Source organism: Arctopsyche grandis, chromosome 6 (genome assembly GCF_051622035.1).
Source record: "Arctopsyche grandis isolate Sample6627 chromosome 6, ASM5162203v2, whole genome shotgun sequence".
NCBI classification, from domain to species: Eukaryota; Metazoa; Arthropoda; class Insecta; order Trichoptera; family Hydropsychidae; genus Arctopsyche; species Arctopsyche grandis.
Genome location: NC_135360.1, coordinates 32486574 through 32506375, shown reverse-complemented (window position 1 = coordinate 32506375; position 19802 = coordinate 32486574). Strand labels below are relative to the sequence as shown.

The following is a 19802-nucleotide window of genomic DNA, read 5'->3' as shown; positions in this document are numbered from 1 at the left end:
TCATGCTTACCGCTTCTCATATCATCTATTCGTTATACTATACCGACCATACAGTGTTCCATCTGAATATAATGAATCATTTTATGAATAGCCCGGCGTTGCTTGGTCGGATATGTGTTTGAAAAAAAATATCTTCGACCTAAAATATGGGCTTCGACCTCTTTCAAAAACCGTCTTGATTAATATAAGCTAGTAATATGTATGTAATATCAATATTTTTTGTCAGTGATTATTATACAAGTGGTCAGTAATTATGTTTAATGTTCAGTAATAATGATAATAGGTCAGTATTTATGATTATAAAAGACCATTTATTATGCAAACGGTCAGTAATTATTATACAAGTGGTCAGTAATTATTATATATAAGTGGTCAGTAATTATACTTAACGGTCAATAATTATGTTTAATGGTCAGTAAAAATGATAATAGGTCATTATTAATGATGATAAAAGACCATGTATTATACAAACGGTCAGTAATTATTATCCAAAGGGTCATTGATTATACTCAACGATCAATAATTATACTTAACGGTCAGTAATTATGATAATCAGTCAGTTATTAAAGTAAATTGTCAGTAGTCATGATGAAAAACCTGTCAAGAATTATGACAAACGGTCAGTAGTTATAATTAACCGCCAGTAACTATGATAAGCGCGCATTAATAAAGTTAACAGTCAGTTATTATGATAAACGGTCAGTACATTTATTTCAGTAGACAAACGGTTAGTAATTGAAATAAATTGTTTATATAAATATGTATGAAAATACATCGATTGATCAGTATTTTATACTTGGTCAATACTTAAATGAAATGATAAGTATAATCTTGCAGTTGGTTCGAAATTCCCCGTGGTAAAATGATTTTTTGAAACACGCGAACAATATTCTAAATTTGTTTCGATTGCACTTAAATGAACCCAACATATTTCCAAAGAAATCCAAAAATAAAAATAACAAAATAAACAAATGACTTTATGCAACATTTGGTCATAAAAATTTCGCATCCAAACGTCATTTCAGGTAAAATAAAACTTTCTTCTTCAGGCAAAGCAACACATTTAAAGTGAAATCAACATCCGAACGAACTTAAATGCATTCCATTTTAATTTGATTCAAATCTTAATCTCACCAACAAAATATTAAATCATATAAAATATAATACACAAGCCCTTTTTAAAATTCAAACCACAGATACAAATCTATAGAAGCCGTTGAGTAGCTCAACTTCTAGTTTTATGTACATACATACATATATTTACATAAAAAGTTACAAAATTCGCTGATTAATCTTTGTCATTTAATTTTTTTCACCTCGAATATATTTGACAATTTGACACGTGCGACATACACGTTAATATTTTCAAACTGACGACAGGTATCGTCAATCTTTTTTTTCCTACCAGATATTAATTTTTAATGATCGCATAATTCATAAACATATTCAAATCGCTCTACCGTAATAATTATCGTGCAAGGTGTACGCTACCTATTTGATTCGCGAGATAAAAAGCGTGTGCGCCAATTCAACTCGCGTTATCTTTACGCTTTTTTTCCCGACACAAGGTTGACTCTACGGTCGAGTCGTGCAAAAAGCGTGCATAATTCCCGCAACTAAAAAAATTACCAATCTGTATAAATTTTATGTAATTTTTTTCAGGCAAAAAAGACGGCATGTCGTAGTTTTATTCTGATTGAAACATTGGTCTGGTAGGCTTTGACGTAGTCAAATCTAAGTATACATACATATATACATCCATATATACGCCAGCAGTATGGCTTAATGGTAGCGTGTATGTTTAGCACCAAGTGATCAATGGGTTCGATCCGCTATACTGCTGGTTAGATTTGGGGATATTTGTGACTCCAAATCGAACGTTTCTTATCAGAGTTTTCCAATTTTATCTGATCATTGTTGAAACGATTCCTCAAAATTGGCAAAAAACCATCTTTCCTGTTGTCACAAATCTTCTGTATTTATTGTGTGTATAATTTGTAAAAATTATGTACAAAATGTAAATCCATTGATGTCTCAATGGATTAATTCTGTAATTAATTAATTAATTAATTGTTATTTCGTGTTCTTCAGCTTCTGGAAATACAGTGATTTATATAATAATAAAATGCTGCATTGTTTGTAATTAATTGTCCAGGAAGGCGCATTGCGGTCTTCCTGTCCCCATGAGAGCAAGAATAGCATGTAGAGCAAGAATAACGCTTTATAACAAAAACAATTTGTCCTGACGACTCACGTAGAAGCTGGAGAACAAAACGAATTGATGAGAAGTTTCTCCGAAGTTCAAATGAATTATATACCCAAGCATACCCAAAAGGAAAGGAGTATGGTAGAGATATGGGTAATACCATACTTTTTCCTATATAGAAAATGAAGAAATGCTTTTAGCACTTTCTCAATCATTAGAGACTAATTTGCTTCATGCGGATTCCACAAAATCGAATTATACTCTAGCTTGCTTCTCACAAGCGAGTTGAAAAGCAAGCGAGAAGACAAATAGTTGGAGAATAACCTAGCATATCTCAAGACATATCCAAGTCGACGAAAGGAAACGTCAGCGACTGTCTTGATGTGGTTGTGAAAGGTGAATTGAGGATCAAAAGTGATACTCAAATCGACTTTAGATTCCACACGCTTCAACAAGACGGATCCAATGGAATATCCGTGACAATAGAGCGAATGTACACATCCATAGCTCATAATTCCACATGTATAACATTATGAAACTTAAAATCCGCAAACCTCATATTACAATATGTTCGAAACATCTGAACTGACCAATACTAATTTGATTTTCGTGACGAATACCTTAAGCATCTTATGTGACCAACGGGAACCGTGTATTTTTCTCTTTATTGTAAACAGCCATGAAATTTTATTTTATTTTGTTTTTACATGGATATATACCAGGAGTGCTTGATATGAAGACCCCAATGCGCCTTCCTGGACAGTGAAATCCGAATTAAAGCGCCTTAGGTGCAAACCGGCACTGAATAAATCACTGTATTTCCAGAAGCCGAAGAACACGAAATAACAATTAATTAATCAATTAATTACAGAATTAATCCTTTGAGACATTTATGGATTTTAGATTTGTACATAATTTTTACAAATTGTACATATAATAAATACTGAAGATTTGTGACAACAGGAAAGATGATTTTTTGCCAATTTTGAGGAACCATCAGATAAAATTGGCAAACTCTGTTAAGAAACGATCGATTTGGAGTCACAAAAAGCCCCAAATCTAACCAGCAGTATAGCGGATCGAACCCATTGATCACTTGGTGCTTTTTTTCACAGTGATAATAATAAGTGAATAACAAGTGAATAATAAAACGCTGCATTGTTTGTAATGAATTGTCCAGGAAGGCGCATTGGGGTCTTCCTGTCAAGTCCTGGTATATATCTACATATGTAGAATTAAAATAAAAATATAAAATTGAATGTCTATTTGTCTGTCTGTCTCGCATAGGCTCCTAAACCACTCAACCGATCACGATGGAACTTTCAGAATTTGTTGTATGCATGTCCAGGAAGGAATCTTACTGTGAAAGAAAAACGGCAAAAAACCTCTTAATAATAATACTCGTAATTTCAATTTTACCGACGCGAAAGTTTAAAGCGGCATTGTGTAGTCGAGGAAATGTGTTCGTTGGTAACCACGGTAACAGTTGGTTTATGAGGACACGGCGTTGAAGAGACGTTAGTTCACTTGAACCATCACTTGAAACGGGAATTGCATGCTTTATTCTGGCATTGCAACCAGTGGCGTGCGCTGAAGTTCTCTCTCTTTTTACATACCTCCTTTACGTTTCACACGGCTTTCGTGTTAGTGGTCATTTTTATCTCTTATCCGATCGTTTTCATACTTTGCCATATTGCTAATTTTGGTCATCAATACACGTTAATGTATCGTCTGCCATTACGTTGGAGATAAAATATCGTATACAACGCGTTGTAAAAAGGGGGAAAGTAAATCTTCCTGACGTTTAATAAGCGTTCGCCCCGTGTCTTCCAACCTGTTCGCCTTGATATGGCGATATAAGATTTTAATTGTTTAAACGCCTATAATTCACTCTATATTTTTGTCGTACAGCCTTACTTAATGTGCACGAGCAGGATACAAGAGGAACAGGCTGTTCCTCTTGTATCCCGTTCGTGCACATTAAGTAAGACTGTACGACAAAAAGAAAGAGAATTTCAGCGCACGCCACTGATTGCAACGCATGCCGGGTTCAGCTAGTATCTACTTATATATAAAAAATATCGCAAAGCGGTTTAAAAATAGTTGAACTCCTTGCGGAACGGTCAGATTCAGATTTAAAGACAAAAATCACATTAACCGTTAGGCCAGGCCGTATGGGTCCTAAGAATCTAAAGTACTGCCAACATCTTCTTACGTTCGCTTATATCTTGGTAAGCTTTTTCTAAAAATTCTAAGGGGTGAATGTCATCTTCCTGAAGTTCTGTGTAATCTTAAACTTAGAGTACCTGAGAAACTGAGAGAATCTCGCTCCAGAACTCTATTCCTGCCTATTCGGGCCAGAACTAATGTGCTTGATGACTCACCCCTTTCAAGAGCCATTCGAATATTTAACCTACTTTCTGGGAGCCTTGATGTTTTTACTTCATCATACAGTTCTGTCAGGCAGCATATTTTAAATGACTTCTAGCTACATACATATTTACACATGTTGTTTTCATTTTGTAATTTTATTATTTAGCATAATGTGTATGTATGTTGGTTTTATCTTTATTTATATATGTATGCTATTTTTTATTTTTATATATATATATGAGTAATTTATCTTTATTTATGTGTATTTATGTGTTTATGTGTATATGCATGTATAATGTTTGTATGTTTATGGATGTACATATGTAATGTATGTGTATATGTATATGTATATGTGTATGTATGTTTATGTGAATATATATATATATATATATATATATATATATATATATATATATATATATATATATATATATATATATATATATATATATATATATATATATATATATATACAGTGGCGGACTGGGACTGAAATCAGTGCATGCCAGGAGTCAAAGGGGGCCCCACCCAGGGTTAAAATAATTTGTCCCCCCCCCCCCCCCATATAACAAAATTTTCTTCTTTCCATAACGCTAAAAATCAAGGGAAGTTTTTTTTTTTTCAAAATTGGGAATAAACAAATGTAGGTACAAGAAAAATGGCAAAAGCAAAATAGATCCATAAATTATATTGTATATTTCGTTTTAACCCTTGTCCTTGGTAAATATAATGCATCATAAAAGAATGCGGCATAAAGGCGGCTATTACTTTCGGTAGAAAACAATCAGGGACGTCATTTCAGCTTTTTCTTTGGGGGGCAGGGCAGGCAAAGATTGGTCAAATTGAATTTTTTTTCAAAAAATCTTTTTTATATCGGAATAAAAATGGAAAATATTCTTTACCTTATTGAGTTATAAAATATGAAAAAAATAAGCTTATTTTTGAAAAAGTAATTATAAAAAAATATTATGTAAAAAGAGAAAAAAGCGCCGCAGGCGAAAATTTTTTTCCACAAATCTTTACATAGTCAACATTAATCGACCATCAAACTGATTCTCCAAAAAACTATCAATTAACTTAATTTCTACCGACTGTCTTGTCACTTTATCTATGTACATATGTACGTTATAACATTAGATAAATTTTTGTTTTGTTTTTTTTCAAAGCACATAGCAGCGATTATTTTATTAGTTACCCAAAAGTAACATACATAAGAAATACTCGTAGCATTCATAGATCCATAGTATCTCATTAATCATTAAATTCATAATATTTTCTAAATTCACACTATTCCTTCATTTAGGCGAGTGCCCCCCTATGGCCCCCCCAAATTACGTCCCTGAAAAAAATGCATAATATTTTCAATTAATGTTAATCGAAAATCGGGATTTTGGGGAGGGGGCCCCTATCCTATATTTCTATTTACATGGGTGTGTCTAGATTAGGAATAGATTTTATATTCGGAAACTGTTTAAAATTGTGTATTTAAATCTTACTATATCATCGAAGTATAATCAAATGTTATTTTGAAAGTATGAAGTAAATTTAAATCGCTGGTTGATGATGAATCGTCCTATCAAAATTGTTTTAAGCAATTCAGTTTATATTATTCACGAAAATTTGTTTATTCCCATTTTTATTTCAGTAGTTAGTTGTTACATAGGTATTGGTATATACATAATCTTGACGTTGGAATAGGCCCGGCAAAAGGGCCCACACAAATGTTGAAACTTACATTTCAAGCCTAATAAAAAAAGTTAACCGATCCTTGGGCTGTTAAAGCAGGTATTAGTTATTTGTGTATATCGTAAGAAATTTGTTTTGTTGAAATACCCAAACTTTAGGTCCTAAAGTTGCAATATCCTATACATTTTTACACACGTGAAATAGTTAAAAAGTTATTTAATTTTACTGAGGGCCCATATTTTCTAACAGATAGTGGGGCCCACATGCCATCGGGCATGTTCGCTTGTATGGCCAGTCCGCCACTGTATATATATATAGGTGTGTATGGTTGTATATGTATATATGTGTATTTTTATATTTATGTATGTATGTATGTGTATTTGTGTATACGTGTAAGTATTTGTGTATATATGGATGGTGTACATATATGTTTATATAATTGTCTTTGGCCAGTAAGGTGCATTGGGTTTACCTGTTAGGCCTTCTTGGTGTAAATTAAATAAAAAAATAAAAATAAATATCACGATCAACGTTTACAACAATATGAGTGACCTAAATATATAAGAGAGATAATGAGAACCTATAGAGCAAATTCTATAAAATGTAGAGTGAAAAAAGAAATACAATGGGACACTTCGTACAGCAGGACAACCTGGCGATAATCACAGCCTGATAATGTATACATATATTCGTTCGTCCGTAATAAATAATGTCCGGCGGGTAATTGTCCGTGCTTCGGAGCATTTATCATTTTAATTCCAATTGTTGTTGGAGCCGCCTCGAGTGCAAGATGTGCCTCCGTGGACCACCCAGTCTCGGTAGCTGGGACCCCTAATTAGGGGGGGAGTGATTTTAAATGTCTTTATTCGATCCTCGCGGCCATTCTACGTCTTCATTTGGTGAGGGGACACGTGAAAATTCACGCGACACAAACCGGCCAGTTTGGGCACTCGTTTGCCTGACTTTGGAAAATGTCAGTGGCTTTCAAATATCACCAAAGTATCGCATTGCTGTACAACTGTACAATAAAACAGTAATTTTATGGAAAATCGCTATTTTTATTAAGAAAATTTTAATAACTCAAGATATAGTTGAGTGCGGCATAATAACGGGTGGTTAATTAAAAATGCAAATATATTTTTAAAATTATATATTTTTAATTATAATCATATTTTACTATGTAATAAATACTGCGTTTTTTATCGTTGTATTTTATTTAAAGAACAAACTTAATTTATCTATAATTTTTTTGTATTAGAATTGAGTGTTAAATTTAATTATAGTGCACGTTAATGAAAAGCCGTACACATAGTGCGGCATTTATATGGGCTATTATTCTGTTTGAATTACGTTTTTGTCATGTGTTTTAAATCATTTTTATTGACGTTATAAATATTAATTTTCTGGTGTGTTATTAAATCGATTAGTATTCCAGTAGTGCAACCATGATTGACGATTATGATTCATTGGACTTGAAGCAATTCATTCTAGAGTTTATGTGTAAATATATGTATATATACATATGCAGGCTATCTCAAAAACACTTTAGATAAAATAAATTCAATTGATATATATTTAAAAGCTGTTGAGATGAAGACAATCGTCCACATTCTATATATATATATTTAATTTTTAAATAAAATTTGTTTACTGTTATGATGTGTAAATGTAAATCGTATTAAATATGGTTGAAATCTAACTATGAAACCTAAACCTTAAATATGGTTATGATGTGTAAATGAAATCGTATTAAATTAAGCTGAATTTGAAAGTCGATTTGTTAAAATATTGTACTTGAATTGAGTTTTTCTTTTTTATCAATAAATGATCAGTAACTTTTAAGAAAATTCAGTGATAATACATATACATCTAGATAAAAATTAACGGTCAGTAAATCGCTTATTGTTTTAAGTATTTTTTGACAAACAGACAAAAGTCAAGCAGTCGGTGACCGATAATGTGACTTACTAACCATCTATTTACTGACCAAATCAAACGAAATTACTGACCAAATAAATACATGCATTTTAGAATTTGAAAAGTAAAAAAATTGATTTATTTAATGTTTTAAATAACTATGAAAGAAAAAACATGCGCCACAGGCAAAAGAAATGAACATCCTCAATGAAAATATCAGATTTTATTTGAATGTTACATTATTAATTACCCTTACTTTGCGCTGCAGGCAAAATTTTAATTCAAAAGTGAATTATTCATAAAATAACAATGTCGGATGTTTTAATTATTTAAAAATTATATTTAGAAGTATGTACAATGCCAAAGAATTAATAAAATAAAACAAACAAACCTATTTCTTTAAGAAGGTCAGTAGATTCCCCCTCTCATATGTATTATACTTTTTACAGATAAGTGGCCGCACTTGAGAACCGCTGATCTAGAAAACCAATTTTCAATTGGTTGTTTTTGTTGAAAACCAATTTTCAATTGATTTTTTTTGATATTCGGTACTTTGACATTGGCGAATTTCAATCATTTTCGAATATAGCCTTTTATATTATATATATAAAGAACTACATACAGAAAACACGATTGATCCTGAATATATTAGCCATTATATTGTATTTTAAAGTGGCGGAAGTCCTATTTTCAGTTCCAAAAAAACTATTTCTGTTTGACTTAATTCACAAATTTCTGTCACTTATTTTAATTCGATATGTCCAGAATCTCGGAAAAGCAGAATAAACGTCAATAAAGGCCACCAGTATTTTTAAATATTGTTAAATGCAAAACATTATATTCAAAGTTCTGCGAAATATTCCTCGAAATGAAAAACTTCTGCCAATTTCAAATGTAATATCTAACCTGAAAACTTAATTTTATCTTGAATGTTTTTATAAAATATAAATTAAGACTGTTTCTTCTAATTTTGCATTTAAATTCAAAACTAGGATCGATCAATTCAACCGTGCAAATTACTTTTAGAATAAAATTCACGTAATTCAACACCGATCAGCATCGCTTCGGCACTTCAAAGGCATGCCTACCAACATTTTTTTCCGCTTAAAAGGATTGATATTTGCACACCTGTCATTTATCTTTCAACGACTTTCAAATTTTGATTATAATTATTAAATATACACACATATATACACATATGATGGAAGTACACAATGTTGATATAACGCGCTAGAATCAGATTACACGCCGCTAATAATACGTATTATTGAAACGCACAGTGTCGGCCTGTCGATCAAATTATTAATTTCACACTCAATTTAATCCAGACAACAAACACACACACATACATAGTGATTACGAAATTACAAAGCTGGCATTTATTAAAAATAATAAGAGAGGTGGAAAATAGTAGGGCTGTAGAGTCGAAGTCGGAGTCGATTTCACGTTTCAATCGCATTTTTTCTACTTAATTATGTATATGAATAATTAATCACTGACTCACCAATATCCAAGGAATGCAGATTTGAGACAGAGTGTTTCTATCTTTGTTTTTTTCTCAAGTTTGGGTCAATAGCTGAGGATAAGTCTGATAAGTTATCAGACCTACATATCCTCAGCTATCAGTGATAACACTTAGCAACAACAAAACAATACAGGAGAACAAACTAAGTTTGACCAACTAAAATCGAATATGACAATAATTTTTGTTGGATTACTCTCGTTTAAAAGATATGAGCGATTAAAAAATGTTCAATTTTTACAGATTTTTCGATTTTATAGTCTTTAATTTAAAATCTAGAACTGCTGTTCCAAAAGTGAGTATTGGAATCAATAGTCAGATGTTTTTTCTATTGATTGTGATTTTGTATTGCTTTAAAATACTTATAATTAATTATCTACTGAATTTTAAAAGTCAAAATATATATATTTTGACACATTTTTTACTCGAGCTATCTATTATGAATTTATTGGAACAGTTCTATTGGCACAGAAATACTAGATTTTGAGTTAAAGACTGCAAAAGTCAAAAATCTGTTTCATTTTTCCAAACGCTCATATCTAGCCAGCAGTATGGCTCGTGTGGTTGCGTTTATGTTTAGCACAGAGAGGTTAACGGGTTTGATTCCGTGTTAATCTTTAATGCTGCTGGTCAGACTTGGACATTTGTGACTCAGGTCGATCTTTTCTTGTCGGAGTTTGTGCCAATTTATCTGATTTCGTTGTTGAAATTGGCCTCCATCAAATTGGCAAAAACCATCCTACCTGTTATGTCACAAATATCTGAATTTGATTTATGTACAATATGTAAAAAATTATGTACAAGACTAAATCCATAGAGGTGTCTATGGATTAATTAATTAATTAATTAATTGTTAATTTCGTGCTCTTCAGCCTCTGAAAATACAGCGACTTATGTAATAAAAATTCTGCAATGTTTATAATTAATTCTCTAAGAATTAATTATAAACATTTTGAGCTTACCTTATAGTCCTTTCTGGTATACATATATCTATGTAAAATAAAAATCTCTTAAATGAGAATAAGTCAACAAAAATTATTTTCATATTCGAATTCAGTGAGCCAAACTTAGTGTAGATTGATAAGTGTCCGCTACGGTAAGTAAAAAACGTGATTTTTTTTTAGTCGAAGTCGTAGTCGGATTTTAGAAAAGAGTCATAGTGGGAGTCAATTTATAAATATATATAAATATATAAATAATTTATTAATCTATATATAAATTAATATAATTTATATAAATATTTATAAATGTATATAAATATATAAATAATTTATTAATATATAAATTAAAAATCAGAATAAATGTTGATATAAAATTGGATCTCCTCCTCCAGCAGGATCAAAAAAAGAAGTATTAATATTTCGATCTGTTAATAGTATAGTGATATATTATATATTATATTATAGTATATTATATTATATTATAGTATAGTGATATATTATATTATAGTGATATATTATAATATAGTGATATATATTTATTTTTAAATAAATTTTTTTTTTATTTATTAATCTAATTTTATATTCAAATATTCTTCAAATATCAATATTTGTATATATATATATATATATATATACAATGTTTTAGTTAAATTCCTAGAGTCTTTTTTGGCTCTACAGCCCTGAAAAAAGGTATCGGAAACACGTTTAATCCTTCGATGTATGGATTGATATGTACGAAAGCGTGTGTCATTTTTAGAGACCGGTGGCGTTTAGGCCCCTCGGTAATTGCATTCAATCCGATTTAATTTTGGGGCTGGACCACTGGAGTCTGGGCCACACAGACGTTGCAAAAATTATAGCCCTCGGGAGAGATGACCGCGTCCGCTTATTTTTCGGGAATGGCGTCATTAAAAAATATATCGACAAAGCGCCACACACCATCAGCAGCTACATATTACTGTGTGCTTTTTGGGGTTCATTTTTGTTTTTGATGCATGTAATTAAAGCGAACGTGATTGGGGTTTTTGAATAGTGGTGAAACTTTACCCTCCCCCCCCCCCCTCCCATCCCTCATCTTATTCCTGTATGAAAATTATTTAGTATTATTTAGTAGATTTTATGTAGACAGTACATACTATTTATTTTATTTATTTATTTTTTACATATATACCAGGAAGGCCTTACAGGTAACCCCATTGCACCGTCCTGGCCAATTTCAAACATTGCAGCTTTTTTTATTATTATACAAGTCGCTGAATTACAAGACACTGTAAAACTCGCAAATTAATGAGACATCTATGAATTGTACATAAATTTTATTGTACATTAATCAATCTCAAATAGTGGTGCCATAGTAGGTAGGAAGGTTTTTAGCCAATTTTTAATCGGGAACCGTTTCAACAATGAAATAAGAGAAAATTGGCAAACTCTGATAGGAAACGATCGACCTGGAGTCACAAATATCCAGGTCTGACCAGCAGCACTACAGATATACTCAGAAAAATTGTTTTCAATCGAGGTCAGCTCATGGGATCGAACCCGGTGCCTCTCGAAGCAAAGCAGAAGCTTAACGATCGAGCTATGCTTCTGGCAAAATATATACATTGTACATATGTTCACAATATATCTTTTGTCTATTTCAATAGCTACTGATCCAGACACCATTATTTAATTTACATATTACTTTTCTTGTTAGTATTTATAGTATTACTAGCTGAGCCCGGCATGCGTTGCAATGCCTGAATAAGGCATGCAATTCCCGCTCTCGTTCCCGTTGCGTTCCCGTTGCGTTCCCGTTGCGTTCCCGTTCCCGTTCCCGTTTCAAGTGATGGTTGGAGCTCAACTAACGTCTCTTCAACGCCGTGTCGTCGACGTTGAAGAGACGTTAGTTACCAGGGTTAGCAGCCTCGATTACTGTTTCAGTTCCGGATCCCGATTACTGTTTCAGTTCCGGTTCCTGACTTTTTTATCAATTCCGGATCCGGATTCCTGTTTCAGTTTCGGTTCCCGACTTTTGCTTCAATTCCGAATCTGGTTTCCTGTTTCTGTTCCTCATCCGATTATTGTTTCAGTTCCGGATCCTGATTAGTGTTTCAGTTCCAGATCCCGATTACTGTTTCAGTTCCGGATCCTGATTCCTATTTTAATTATGGATCCTGATTCCTTTTTAATTTCCGGTTATGGATTCCTTTTTGCTTAGGATTCAGACTTCATTTTCAGTTCCGGATACCGATCCCTGTTTCAGTTCCGTTTCCCGATTTCTGTTTTAGTTCCGATTCCGATTAATTATTACTATACATATTGTAATTTTATTTTAAATCATGTATTAATTTGTTTCCGAAACCACCAGTTGATATGTCAACGGGCACAACACTAGTATCCAATAAAAACTAAAACATACTCATTTTTCATTCGACTTTGAAAATGAAAAAAAAATTAAAATTAAAAATAACTTATTTTTGTTTAGTTTTGTAATTATATTTTACGCGGCTTTTTAAAGCGGGTTTGTCGGCGCGTCAATGTCGTGCGCGGATTCGTCGAGTTACCTTTTTTTCCGTTGTATGTCAAAAATATTATTTGTACATACAAAATACAGTATGTATGTATTTATTTGCTTAACTAAATTCGTAAAATTGTTTATTACATGAAATAAGCAAAAAATGCTTATTTAAAAGCTTCCGATTTTCCTTTTTTACCCAGTGGATTTTCATAAGAAACTAAAGTCTAGTATTGCTAGATATTGCTTTTTATTGAAGACTAGTCTTGTTTTTTGTAATTTTTTTATTTTACACGGTTGGTTGGTTCAAATTTTAAATAAAAGAAAATCATTTCATCTGAATTCACATTTAATGCAATAATCTAAAATGAGACTACAACATTTTTTTGTTCCAAATATTGCACCTGAATCATTTTCAATATGTTGATTCACCAAAAAATGGGGACTTTATACAATACCAAGGTATTTCCACAATACCTATGTATGTAGATACTGCTCGATTTGATTAATCGCATAGTATGCAAATTATTCGATGGATAAATTGCGTATTGGATTACGGACATTAATCTAATACACGGAGACATGTTTGTATTGAAATAAAACACACATTGAATAATCAAAATAAATATAATTTATAATGATTTAGAGGTATAATCTTAAAGACGCAAAAAACATATTAAGAAGCCTTGAAATATCGAGACCAGAATGAAGACCACACAAGATAAAAAAGCCCTAAGGATCGAGATTCGCGCACGGATAATTTTAAACATTATTCCAAAAATACAAACATCAGCACAAAAATTATTAAACCGGCATCTCAATTAGTCATTTTTGTCGTAAACATTAAAAGCGCATTAGGTATTCCTTCGCTTTGATTGATCGTAATTTATATGAAAGCAAAACTTTTTAGAACCATACGATCATTCGGATTGATAAAAGAGGCCCCCATTCGTTTGATGGACCATTTTATTGTTTGGAAACAAATGACGGTGTTTATCAAACATTAGTTTTAATGGCACTTTTGTGGCGTGGGACACTTGATCTCTTTTTTTTTGTTCCAACCAATAAAATCGGATAAGTTGGAAGACAGCGTTCAGGTAAATAAAAGTGCTTTTAATCGACTTCAGACAAAAGCGTGTATAAAAAAGCAGTTAAAATGGCATCACCACTCACACCTTTATTTAATTATCACGTATTATAAACCAGACTAAGATACGAGATGAGCTATTATACAATATAATAAAGTATCCAAGTACATATAATCACAAACCATTCGAAAATGTATGTATGTACATATATAGGACGTTCAAAAATTAGTTATTATTCGTAAACAGAATGCTACATATGTACATATATTCATACAATAATAAATTTTTGAAAAGATTGTTGAACCTTATTTTATCAGGGGTGTGTTAGGTAAATATGTTCTTGCACCTCCAAACATGGATTTGGCCAAATCTGAAGTGTGCATTTATATTAAATTGGATTGGAAAAGTATTATTAGGTATTATTAAGGCTATCGTAAATGTTTATAGAGACATTACACCGAAGAAAATCATTATTTATAAATGGATTAATCGTTTAAATGAGGGTCGAGAGAATATCAAAGACGAGAGTCGCAGTAGAAATCGTCTGCTATATTTCCAGAAAAATTTGTATTGCTATAGTAAAAAGTTGTAACCGAATAATAATGTAAGACAGTTCAAGGTTTCATTGCCATGAGTGCTGAAACGTTTTATAAGACAAAATTATTATATACGATATTTTTAAATCTTTTGGTTTGTATAAATACATACACAGATCATATAGTCATATTAAACAAAATTTGCAATTTTTTATTTACATAGTTTGTTCTATTACATCTTTATTTTTTATTTTATTTTTACATAGATATATACCAGGAAGGCTTGACAGGAAGACCCCAATGGGCCTTCCCGGACAATTAATTACAAACAATGCAGCATTTCATTATTACATAAATCACTGTATTTCCAGAAGCTGAAGAACACGAAATATCAATTGATTAATTAATTAACAGAATTAATCCATTGAGACATCTATGGATTTAGATTTTGTACATATTTTTTACAAATTAACAACACAATAAATACAGAAGATTTGTGACAACAGGAAAGATGATTTTTTGCCAATTTTGAGGAACCGTTTCAATAATGACCTCTGACTCTGATAAGAAACGATCGATTTGGAGTCACAAATACCTCCAAATCTAACCAAATCTTATTGGTTTGCTAAAATATTCTGACTAATAGTCATGGCGTATTTTTGCTTGAATCTGGCTCGGCCATATGGAGTCCTAATCATTTAAGGTACACGCTAATGCTAGAGAGGGTGCAAAGAAAATTTCTTCGCTATCCCTACATGAGAGAGTTTGGGCGCTATCCCTACTTATTTCCCAGTAAGTTTGTCATGGGCTCCTTGGGCTTTGACTCCTTAGCTTCACGTAGAAACAATCATCTTGGTAAGCTTTTTCTAAAAATTTTAAGGGGTGAATGTCATATTCCTGAAGTTCTGTGTAATCTTAAACTTAGGGTACCTGAGAAACTGAGAGAATCTCGCTCCAGAACTCTATTCCCGCCTATTCGGGCCAGAGCTAATGTGCTTGATGACTCACCCCTTTCAAGAGCCATTCGACTATTTAACCTGCTTTCTGGGAACCTTGTTTTCATTGTGTAATTTTATTATTTAGCATAATGTGTATGTATATTGGTTTTATCTATTTATATATGTATGCTATTTTTTATTTTTATATATATGAGTAATTTATCTTTATTTATGTGTATTTATGTGTTTATGTGTATATACATGTATACTGTTTGTATGTATTGTATGTGTATGTGTATATGTATATATATGTATATGTATGTATATGTGAATATATATATGTGTAGGTGTGTATGTATGTATATGTATATATGTGTATTTTTATATTTATGTATGTATGTATGTGTATTTGTGTATACGTGTAAGTATTTGTGTATATATGGATGGTGTACATATATGTTTATATAATTGTGTTGGCCAGGAAGGCGCATTGGGTTTACCTGTTAGGCCTTCTCGGTGTAAATTAAATAAAAAATAAATAAATAAATAAAATAAATTTTGAGGTTTGTGTTAAATAGAGGTTCATTATAAAACTTTTCGGCCAATAGAAATTGAGATTGTAGTTGTTTACCTACTGCATAGACTACCGCAATTATATTTAGTAGCCATCTGTCCCAAAATAAATAATATTTCGTTTTGATTCGCCTATGCATTAACCGAATGAATAGCGCTTGAAGTGCACCCTTGTATTATTGTGCGTATTATTTTTATAATGATGATGATGACTTCATATGTATGCGCGGTCAACAATCACCGATTGTGACCGTCACAATAATCATTCGGGAATTTCTAAAGACCCACTGCCGTCGGCTTAAACGTATCATTAAGTAATCAGACGAAAAAATTGCCACTAGAATTAACGAAATATTGAAATTTGAGTTCGGCGCTCTTTGAACACTTTTCGTTTTTGAAATTGTCACATCCCGGTTTTGAAAATTTCATATCCATGATTTAAATATGTATTCAAATTGATCTAAGGAATAATTATATGTAGATATAAAATGTGTGTGAATTTATTTTGTAATATAAAATCCCTATTGCATCAGCAATTCAAATGTTGAATTTTACTCAAGTTAGTGTAAACTTGGTTAATATTTTTATATTGATACAATTGTGTTTTTTTTTTCATTATAATCTCAAGAAAAGAGTGCGTGATCTTCACGTGATGTTTCAGTGATCTGAAAAAAATGTACGTCTATTAATTTAACGAGTTGAAAGCTTTCGCTGTTTAAATATTATCATTTTTCATCGTCTCGAAAGGCAAATCATTTTTGCACGTGATAAATTATCATTCTCTACAATTAATGTTTTTTGTGTATGTTCGCTGACGAGAATAAATATTGGCATGTCTGTCGATGTATAACTATTTGTATTATATTTTCGACCACATCTTATAAATAAACAAATAACAAATTCAGATCGTGTCCGTTGTTTGAAAATGGAAAAAAAAGTGTGTACGTATTGATGTTCGGAACAATTGCTTGATTGATGAATAATCGATTTTGTTTAGAATTTTTTGTTCGTTTTAATTCAAACCGGGTAGAGAGATGGCCAAACTTTTTGAACTATTGTATTAAGTGTACGAAAAATATGTATAATTTAAAATAATTACGCATTAACCTGTTATTACGCATGAGTGGTAGATTCAAAGTTGATAGCCTTAATAAAAATGACGTTAAAAAATATGAAAGGTAATAAAAAATATTAATTAATACCGTTTAAAGGTAGAGATATAATCAATAAGATGACATTATTTTCATTTTGAATAAATTAAAAATAATTATAAATAATCAATACTAAATTTATACGCATAGATTAAAATGTTCGAGCATTTAAGCGGAATTTAATAAAAAAAATAATTAAATACCATTTAAAGGTAAATATTCAATAAAATGAAAAATTTGAAATTTTACTGCCTAAAACAGGGGATTTTAACCAGTGTTCGAGGGATCAGTGATTTGGAAAAACTCTATTTTATATCATTTTCATTTCAACTGAGATCGAAATGATATCTTACATTTTCCATGTTTATGATGTGAAGATAGAATTAGTACTACATACAATGATTGGAATTTTAATCCAAAGTAAGATTATAGAAAATCCTAATTCTCCTTGAAAGAAAACTATCCTGGTCTTGTAAAAAAGTGAACTATATGTACAATTAAACGCCTTTCAACATATCTCTAGATTAGATGGCCAACACAACATTCGAGTTGCCTTATCAAATCCAACACTGAAGTTAAATGTTCTTATTCATAATAAAAACATCTATCATTGCTATGTTTTTAAAAGATGAAATATAATTTTACTAAGTAACTGATTTTCTTTTTAATTCAACTGTTTAAAACTTTATTCTAACATGGGGCTCACTAGAAAAAATAGTTAAGAAGCACTGTTCTAAAATTTTATATGAGCCAAAATAATATATATTACATTATATAATATTGATGCTTAGGGTTGGGTTCAGGATTCAAATGAAAGGTAAAGTAGCTTCTCAGCATTTATTCAACGATTCAAGAGGTCCACAGGGATCCAGCGCTCACTCCAGAATCATCTATTTTACCGTGTGAGCCTCCTTATAAAGGACAGGTTGCACACCACAGCTTCCCCGATCCATTTATGTATCTATTGTCTAGGCACGTATGTAAATGTCAGCCGTGGTGAGTCTATTGCTCTGTGAGAACTCCAGCGTATCCTTTGTTCGGGCACTTACTGAGTGCCGTTAGCCTGATCCGGAGTCTCTATTGTTCACCCACGAATGCACTTAGATAGTGGATACTCTCTCTCATGTTCCCACGTTACAATATGATATATAAATTTCAATTAAATGTTGAAATCAAATGTTTATTTTATACATATACATATGTATATGCGACTAAAGCCATCAAATTTTGCATACCATTTCAAGGCAACCTTTAAGAGGGCTGGACAGCAGCGCCTTGTCCATACAAACGTACTATACTTCTCCCTTCCTCAATTATGGCACTAGACAAATTATTTTTTAATATGCTATGGATATCCACCATTGGGGTGCATCTATCGTTTTATTTTTGTGTATTTAAAAATAATTACTATATCGTTTTTTTTTTATTTTCACTAGTAGGAATTACCCAACCTAAAGAATATGCCAAGTGTTCCATTAAAATTTCCGGGTTTGCGAAGTGTTCCATTGCAGAAAAAGTTTGGGAAACCCTGGCATAGATCATAGATTAAATCGAAGGGCTCAATATCTCACAGTACTTAGAACTTAAAAGGGTTCCGTGCCCAGGATTGAACCATTCGAAAACCTGAGTGTGTATGTAATTTCGCGGTTTTCAATATATGTATGTACATAAAACCTTGTTGTTTTTTCTTTTTAACTTTATCCACCCATTATTTTCATATAAAATTTAATTTTACAATTGATTTGCACAGCCAGATGATTCGTCGATGACTCGCTGTTCGCATAATTTACATATAATGTAAATATCCAAACCGGTTCGGCCACGTGTGCCACAATTTCCAAATGTTAAATTCAAATATTTACTTTTTCAGTATGTACGTATGTTCATGTATGTACATATGTATAAAAGATGTGCAGACTGTTTGCCACCAAAACGGACAGACAGACAGCCTCGAAATTGACAGGAACATTGACGTATCAAATTAAATCATCGAACGACAAAAACAAACATTTTCAAAAACTAGATTTATTGTATGTAGGTGCGAAGATAACACGGCCCGTTAATTAAATCTGTGTACGAATCGTGGAGGATTAGTTTCACGCTTGAAATTTGACAGGTGCCAAGACTTCGGTAATGAGCTACACAAATTGAAGTCCATTCGGCATGAAATTGTTTCGCTTTAATGTAAAATGAAATATAAAAAAAAAAATCAAACTCGCGAAATAATCGATTCGCTCTGAAAGCATTCGCGATACGGGCTCGGAAATGGTCGAATGAAAATTACATGAAAATAAGCGTTGCAGTTTTTGTGATATCTGAAGTACGTGGCGTTGCCCTGGATCTCGCCTGAGTGGTTTTTGTCCGGTTTTGACCT

General features: G+C 31.9%; 1 protein-coding gene across 1 annotated transcript in view; it reads left to right on the top strand.

Annotated features, from left to right (window-relative positions):
• Positions 1–19802, top strand: part of Ns4 (Nucleostemin 4) — a 433570-nt gene that overhangs the window by 141365 nt on the left and 272403 nt on the right. The window lies entirely within an intron of this gene.